Source organism: Triturus cristatus, chromosome 11 (genome assembly GCF_964204655.1).
Source record: "Triturus cristatus chromosome 11, aTriCri1.1, whole genome shotgun sequence".
In the NCBI taxonomy this organism is placed as follows: Eukaryota; Metazoa; Chordata; class Amphibia; order Caudata; family Salamandridae; genus Triturus; species Triturus cristatus.
In genome coordinates, this window is record NC_140594.1 from 322,936,321 (window position 1) to 322,943,562 (window position 7,242).

General features: G+C 54.3%; 2 pseudogenes; both read right to left on the bottom strand.

The window, feature by feature from the left end:
* Nucleotides 1–583: 583 nt before the first annotated feature.
* Nucleotides 584–3,463, bottom strand: LOC146784132 (uncharacterized; annotated as a pseudogene).
* Nucleotides 3,464–6,553: 3,090 nt separating this feature from the next.
* LOC146784133 (U2 spliceosomal RNA) lies at nucleotides 6,554–6,709 on the bottom strand (annotated as a pseudogene).
* Nucleotides 6,710–7,242: the final 533 nt, after the last annotated feature.

Sequence of the window (7,242 nt, forward strand, 5' to 3'; positions counted from 1 at the left end):
ACAAACAGACACCAGCACGCTGGCGCCCCTCCTCTTGCTTAGTTAAAAGCACTATGGGCTGAGATCAAAATTTGCATAAAGCAAATGTATTCACTTCAAAGTGGTAATTACTGTAAAAATCAAATTTTACTAATGCAAAAATCACGCTTTCAAACTGATAAGAACAGATTTTTTTTTTTTTTTTCCGTGTCAGGGCGTCATTTCTGGTTCAGATACATCAATCGTCACCTTCCACAACACCCTTTTTGCTCGTCAGTCGTTGGTAACAAACTTGGCAACAAGTGCGCAAGCTATCCCGTTGACCTTTAACCTGTGAAGGGAAAAGGTCACGTTAGTCAAATACATACAGTAAATTTTTACATTTACTTTACCTGTCTTCATCTTCCCACTCCTCTCTCCCGTTGCCAAACTGGTTCCTGGATTGAAGGGAAGAAAAGAAGAAAAACAGTTTAGTGGCCCCTCTAGGCCCCCCTCCCCATTTAAGGGTTTGGGGACCCCTTTGGGTCCGCTGTCGTCGCCGTCGTTGCCTGAGCCTTCCAGGCCCCCCCCCCGTGTAAGGGTACAAGGGGACCCCTTTGGGTCCTCAGGTTTCGTCGTCACTGTCTCCATCTGGTCTGTCCAGTGCTGCGTAGTCACGCAGAAGGCTGTGGATCATTTTACGGCATGCCAGGGTCGATGTCTCCTTTTTCCCCACTACCAGGCGGTTTCTGGAAAACAAGAGAACATCTTTAAAACAACACAGGAGCCTCCAGCAACTCTGGAGGTTTTCTAGTGCATGTGTCCCTGGGAACAGTCCATACATCACAGAGTCAGCAGTGATGCAGGTCGTAGGTATCCAGGCCCTAAGCTCCGTGCCTAGGGCCTTCAGCAGGTCCTGCGCGTACGTGCACTCCCAGAAGAGATGGTATGTTGTCTCGTCTACGGTGCACCCTCTCGGGCAGGACTTGTATCGGTTGAGGCCTCTTGCGTGCATGAAGGCTCTCACGGGGAGACCTCCTTGGATGGCCATCCATGCAATGTCCTTGTGCTGGTTTGTCAGGCGCTTGGATGCAACGTTTCTCCACACGTGATCCGCTGTGGCTGAAGGGAGGGAGCCGATCGGCTCACTGATCTCTCTTGCTCGTATCAGGCGTTGGAGAAGTTTTGGAGTCCACATGACGGGGCGAACTGCCTCACAGCCGTACTCTCGCACAAACTTCTCCGCTTCCTTGTAGAACCACGGGGTCTCCCAGTTGTACGGGACGGAGCTCACCCACTCTGCCCATCCCAGGCGCCTCCATGTTGGCAGTAGGAAGAAACGGGCCATCAGGAAGCCGGCGTGACTTTCATCTTTGGACCTCAGGGTGTTCCTCACGCAGTGGCATACGAAGGTCCCCCTCAGGATGGTGGCGATGTCCGGCACTCCTTTGCCTCCCTTGTCGTGGGTCTTGAACATCACCGCCCTCTTCACTCTGTCCATCTTCGAGTTCCAGATGAAGTAGAAGATCATTCTCGTGATGGCCTTAGCTGTTCTGGTCTGCACTGGCCATACCTGGGCGACATACTGGAGCACTGGCAGGGTCTCGTTCCGCAGGACCAAAGACTTCCCTTCGATCGTCAGCTTCCGGAGGCTCCAGAGTCCCAGCTTCTGTCTCGTCTTTGCTAGTCTTTCCTCCCAGGTCTTCTCCGCTGCACCGTCTCCGCCGAACCAGACTCCAAGGATCTTCATGAAGTCCTGCTTAATGGGGAATGGCAGTGGGTCTCGGGTCGGGGTCCAGTGACCGAAGAGCAGGGTTTCTGACTTGGCGCTGTTGATCTTAGCTCCAGACGCCTTCCCAAACTCGATACAAGTCCTCTCTAGCTCCTTCACAGACGGTCCGTCTGCGCAGAATACGGAGACGTCGTCCATGTAGAGGGAGCACTTCACTTCTCCTCGTCCTCCGCTCCCTGGTACCTTCACTCCTCTGATGTTGCTGTTTTGCCGGATGCGTTCGGCGAGGAGTTCGATCACGCAGATGAACAGGAGGGGGGAGAGCGGGCAGCCCTGCCTTACCCCTGACAGGACGGGGAACGGATCGGTTCTCCAGCCATTTACCAATGCCGTGCTGGAGATGTCTCTATACATTGTTTTCACCACGTCACAGAAGAAGTCGCCCAGTCCCAGAGCTCTGAGTGTCCGGTCCATGAACTCATGGGAGACGCGGTCGAACGCCTTTTCCTGGTCCAGGCTGACCAAGGCCGTCGGGACCTTGCGGCCCTTGACGTACTCGATCGTGTCCCGGACCAGGGCCAGGCTGTCCGCAATCTGCCGTCCCGGTATCCCACAGGACTGGTCAGGGTGGACTATCTTCTCTATTACCTTCTTTAGGCGGTTGGCCATCACCTTTGCGAGAATCTTGTAGTCCACATTGAGGAGGGAGATGGGCCTCCAGTTCTTGAGGTCTTCTCTCTCTCCCTTCTGCTTGTACAAGAGTGTTATCATACCTTCACGCAGGGATTGTGGCATACTACCCTTGCCCGCCACTTCCTCGTAGAGGTCTAGCAAGTCCGGTCCGATCAGATCCCACAGTTCGACATAAAGTTCCACTGGGAGACCGTCGTTTCCGGGCGTCTTGCCTCTCTTGGAGGTCGTCGCGGCCAAGTGCAGCTCTTCCAGGGTGAAGGGCGCGTTCAAGCCCTCTCTCTCCTCCGGACCCAGTGTCTTCGAGATCCCCCCTAGGAAACTGTCCGCCTGGTCTCTCTCTGACGACTTTGGTGAGTAGAGTTCGCCGTAAAAGTCCGTAACGACTTTCATGACTTCCTCCTTCTCCCCTTGGAGGTTGCCCTCCGAGTCCCGAAGCTCAACCAGCGGTGTGTGGGTCGAGTGAAGTTTCTTGAAGAAGAACGAGTTGCATTTCTCGTCCTTCTCTAGGTTCTCGGTTCTGGTCCTGAAGATGATTTTCTTAGATTCCACCCCAAAGTGCTCTGCGAGCTCCTTTCGGGTGTCTTCCAAGTCGTCACCCACGTCCCATCCCCCAAGCTCGAGTTCGTACAGGTTCTGCAGTTTGCTCTGCAGTTTCCTGAACGTCCTCTTTGTTTCCCGTGCAGCAGCTCAGCTTGCATCCTGGAAGAAGCTTCGGAACCTGGCCTTCACCCATTCCCACCACTCGCTGGCGGAGTGAAAGAGGTCCTTCATGTCCCTCCACTCTATGTACGCGGTTCTGAGGTTCGCCACTAACTCCTCGTTTTCCAGCAGGGAGCAGTTCAGTTTCCACGATCCTGGTCCGGCGGGGAACTTCCCTGTAAGTTCCCCCTCGAAACTGACTGCTCTGTGGTCAGAGAAGTGGACGGCGACCATGGAGCTTCGCCCAGGCTTTACTGTTGGGGAGGTGAATAGGAAGTCGATCCGTGAACGCACGGATCCGTCCGGCCTACTCCAGGAATAATTCCTGGCGTTCGGTCCCATGCACCCGATGGCGTCATGGAGGGACGCCTCGCCTATCATTTCCACCAACAGCCTGGACGTCACGTCCATCCCTGCAGAGCCAGACCCACTGCGTCCATCCAGCTCTACTATGCAGTTGAAATCACCACCCATCAGAATGGTTCTGGAGGTCACGAGTTGCATCCTGAGCACCCTGAACGTCTCGAGTCGCTCATTCTTCTCCGGGGGGGCATAGACGTTGATGAGCCTAACGGGCTCACCAGCCCACGAGCCGTCCACGACCAGCACTCTGCCGTTGACCTGCTCGGTGACCTTGTCCACGGTGAACTGCCTTCCCCTGATTAGAATGGCCACTCCAGACGATTTGCAATCGTTTCCTCCAGACCAGAAAGACGGCCCATGCGTCCACTGCCGTTCGAGCTGGCTGTACGACTGGGCGTACGGAATCCCACATTCCTGCAGAAAGCAGATATCTCGGTTCTGGGTGGCCAGGAAGCGCAACGTGCCGACCCGCCTGACCTGATCCTTCATGCTTCTGACGTTTAGGGTGAACAATGATATCGCCATTGTCTCCGCGCTATCGGTCAGTATCTGGTTTCGAACCTACTGGGGATGAAGGCCCTGGGGTGCTTCACTTGGGTCTTGGACCCCCTGTTGGTTCTGCTCTCCCCTTTCCTCTGGGGCATGCTCGGTGCTCTCAATGGACACTTCTGTTCCTACTTCTGGGGTCCATTGCGCTGTTACCGGTGGTGGTGCCACCATGGAGAGTTGATGGTGGAGTTGTTGGAGAACCGAATGGATTTCCACTAACTCCTTGTCCTCCTCCTCATCTTCCATTTCTGCGTTGTTCCCGGTACTCTCGGTGTCGCTTACGAGGATGACGGCGTCGGCGTTGTCTTCCTCTTCCTCGGTGGTGCCCGCTGTGTTCACCTTCTTGCTGACCAGGAAGTCTTCTCTGGCCGGCATCTTCCTTTTGTGGGCGTTGGCTCGCTGGGGGGCTTTCTCTGATGTTGTCCCCTCCTCCAATGTCTCCGGCTTGGGTCCGGGTTGTGGTGTTCCGTGCGAGGCCGCCCTGTGGATTCTGGCGCTGGTGCGTCTCTGCTCCTTCGCCTCCTCCCTGTCCTTTGTGGCTTTTTGGTGCAGCGTCTGGGATCGGACCTGGCTCCACGACTCCTGGAGCCTGTCGTCCTCGTCTCCGCTGCTGTCATCGGGTTTCCCCTTCGTTTTCTTCTTTTTCTTTTTCCTCTCTTGCTTCCCTTTTGCCTTTGCAGAGTCATCATCTACCTCCGTCGCCACTTCCTTGACCTCTGGTTCCGGCGCTGGGGTTGGTTCCGCTGGGGCTTCCTCTGGCGGGGCTCCTTGTGGTGCTCCGTCCTCGGGGCCTCCCCTGGGTTGGTGTGTCTCCTGGGGCGGTGTCGTCTCAGCTGGTGGTGTTGGGTCCTCTGCTGCGACTGGTCCCGCCTTGGGGTCTTCTGGGTTCTTCGGGCCTGTTCCTGTGGGTATCGGGTTCACAGGAACGTGGCCTCCCTTGTCTCCCTTCCTGGGTGCTGCTGGTGGTTTGGCAGCCTCGTTTCTGGCTTCTGCCAGGAGGGTGTTTAGTCGTGCGTTGGCTGCCGGGGAGACTTTTGGTCTGGTGTGTCTCCAGGTTGGGTTCCATGTGGCGGCCGCTGCGTAACTCTTTGGCAGGTCCGACTTGGGGCATCGGTAGTAAGAGTGGCCTTCCCCTCCGCAGAGGTTGCAGATCCTGATCCCCTTGCATGTGCCTGCGTCGTGTCCAGACTGCTTGCAGATCCTGCAAAACTTTTTGGGGCAGTCTTTCCCGGCGTGTCCCACTCCCTCGCATTTCCTGCAGGTGAAAGGTTGACCCGTGTAACGGATCTTCCCCTCGTCCGCGCCTAGGTAGAAGGTTGCCGGTGGGTGCTTTAATCCGTCCCTCCCTTTAGGGTCTCTGTGGAGGTCGATGGTCGCTCGCCAGGTCGTGTTCCAGACTCCGGCGTCGTCTCTGACCTTTGTGGGGCCCGTCAGGAGGGTGCCGTATCTCATGAGAAGCGACGCGATGTCCTTGTCTGGAATGTGCGGGTTGGTCATCTCGACCATCACCCTCTTCTCTGAGGTCTCTGGCGCCACTCCTGCCGTCAGGGTGAACTTGCTGTAGGGTGCCTCTTTCTCCTTTGCTTGGAAGAGATCCCAGTACTTCCTGAAGAGGGCTTGGGTGACAAAGCTCAGGAGAAAGATCATGCCTGAGGCTGAAGCCTGGCAGCTTAGTACATCTGCCACTGGGACCCCTGCTGGTTCGAGAACCTTACTGAAGAACGAGGATCTTTCCAGTACGGCCCCTGCTTTATCTTTTAACTCCCACCGCATGACCTGGGCGTGCCTGTGGGTGACGTTGTACCCATTGAAGGGTTCGGGGGCTGTCCCTTGCCTGGTCCCTGCCTCCCCTTTCCCTCCGGTCCCTGGTTGAGCAGCTTTGGGGGGTTCAGGTGCACCTGTTTTTGGCCCTGGGGCTTTGGGTCCGGGGGTTTTTGGCCCTGGGGCCTGAGGCCCTGAGGCCTTTGGGGCACCAGCCTTCCCAGCGCTGGTGCCTGCTTCTGCAGGTGCGCCCTTACTTACCCTTGGGCCATTCTCCCCAGGGGGTAGGGGGTTGGGGTTCTGGGCGTCCGGTGAGGGGATGCCGTCTGGGATGTTCACTGGGGCTCCAGTGTCCATTTCTTCCATTTTGGAGGATTTTGGGTCTATCGGTAATTTTTCTGGGTTACCGCCGGGTTTACCGCTTTACCTTGGGTCCTCCGCCTGGATGCCTGGGGTGTCTCCCAACAGACCACAATGGTCTGCAGTGCAAAGAAACACTGTCCAGTCACTCCCTAGAGCTAAGGCAGGGTTATAGGTGTTGCCACCTAAGCATAAATCCCCTTACCAAAGATCTGGGTACTGTACAGGCCTGTGAAGGGTGTTAGGAGGTTTTTTAGGCCTCCAGCATTAGTCCACCCAAACGCCAGGAAAGAGAGAGTGAGAGAGCGTAACGTTCCCTAAGCTCTAACGCTGACCACAGGTCCTTGGGGGTTCTATTTTGTGTTCCTAGTGAACCAACAGGCACCAGCACTCTGGTGTCCTTCCTCCGGCTTAATTAAAAGCACGTCGGGCCGTCGCGAAAATTTGCATAAATTTGCATAAAGCAAATTTATTCACTTCCAAGTCGAAGTCATAGCACTGTCAAAATCAAGTTTTACTTGCGCAAAAATTGCGCGTTCAAACTGATAAGAACAGATACTACACTTGATCTTAGCCAAAAGGCCGAGAAGCGAACTTCACCAAAAAGCTTGTGGTAGTGCCACAGAACACTATTTTCTAAATGGGCTTTAAACAGAACACAGTTTTATGGTATTGCACCTAAACAAGCAGTGCTGGTGCCTTGCTCACCACATCTAATTTATATTAGACCTTGTGTAAATGTCCCTTCATCAGCTCCACAGAGTACAACCTAATCTGGAATTAATATATTAATTATTTTGTCACATTTCAAAGCTACTAATTGTATACATGGACATAGCTATTTGAATGTACTTTTGGTACTGTCTTGCATGCAATGCATTATGGGTAGGGTGGATTTACCATATCTTCAATGTTTATGATGCTCACTAGGGACATCTAGGCACAGCTTATTGTACTGCACCTAGACAAGCAGTGCTGGTGCCTTGCTCACTTGGGACATCTAGGCGCAGCTTGTTGTACTGCACCTACCACATCTCCTTTATATTAGACCTTCTATAAATTTCCCTTCATCAGCTCCACATAGAGTACAACCTAATCTGGAATTAATAAAATAATTATTGTTTCAC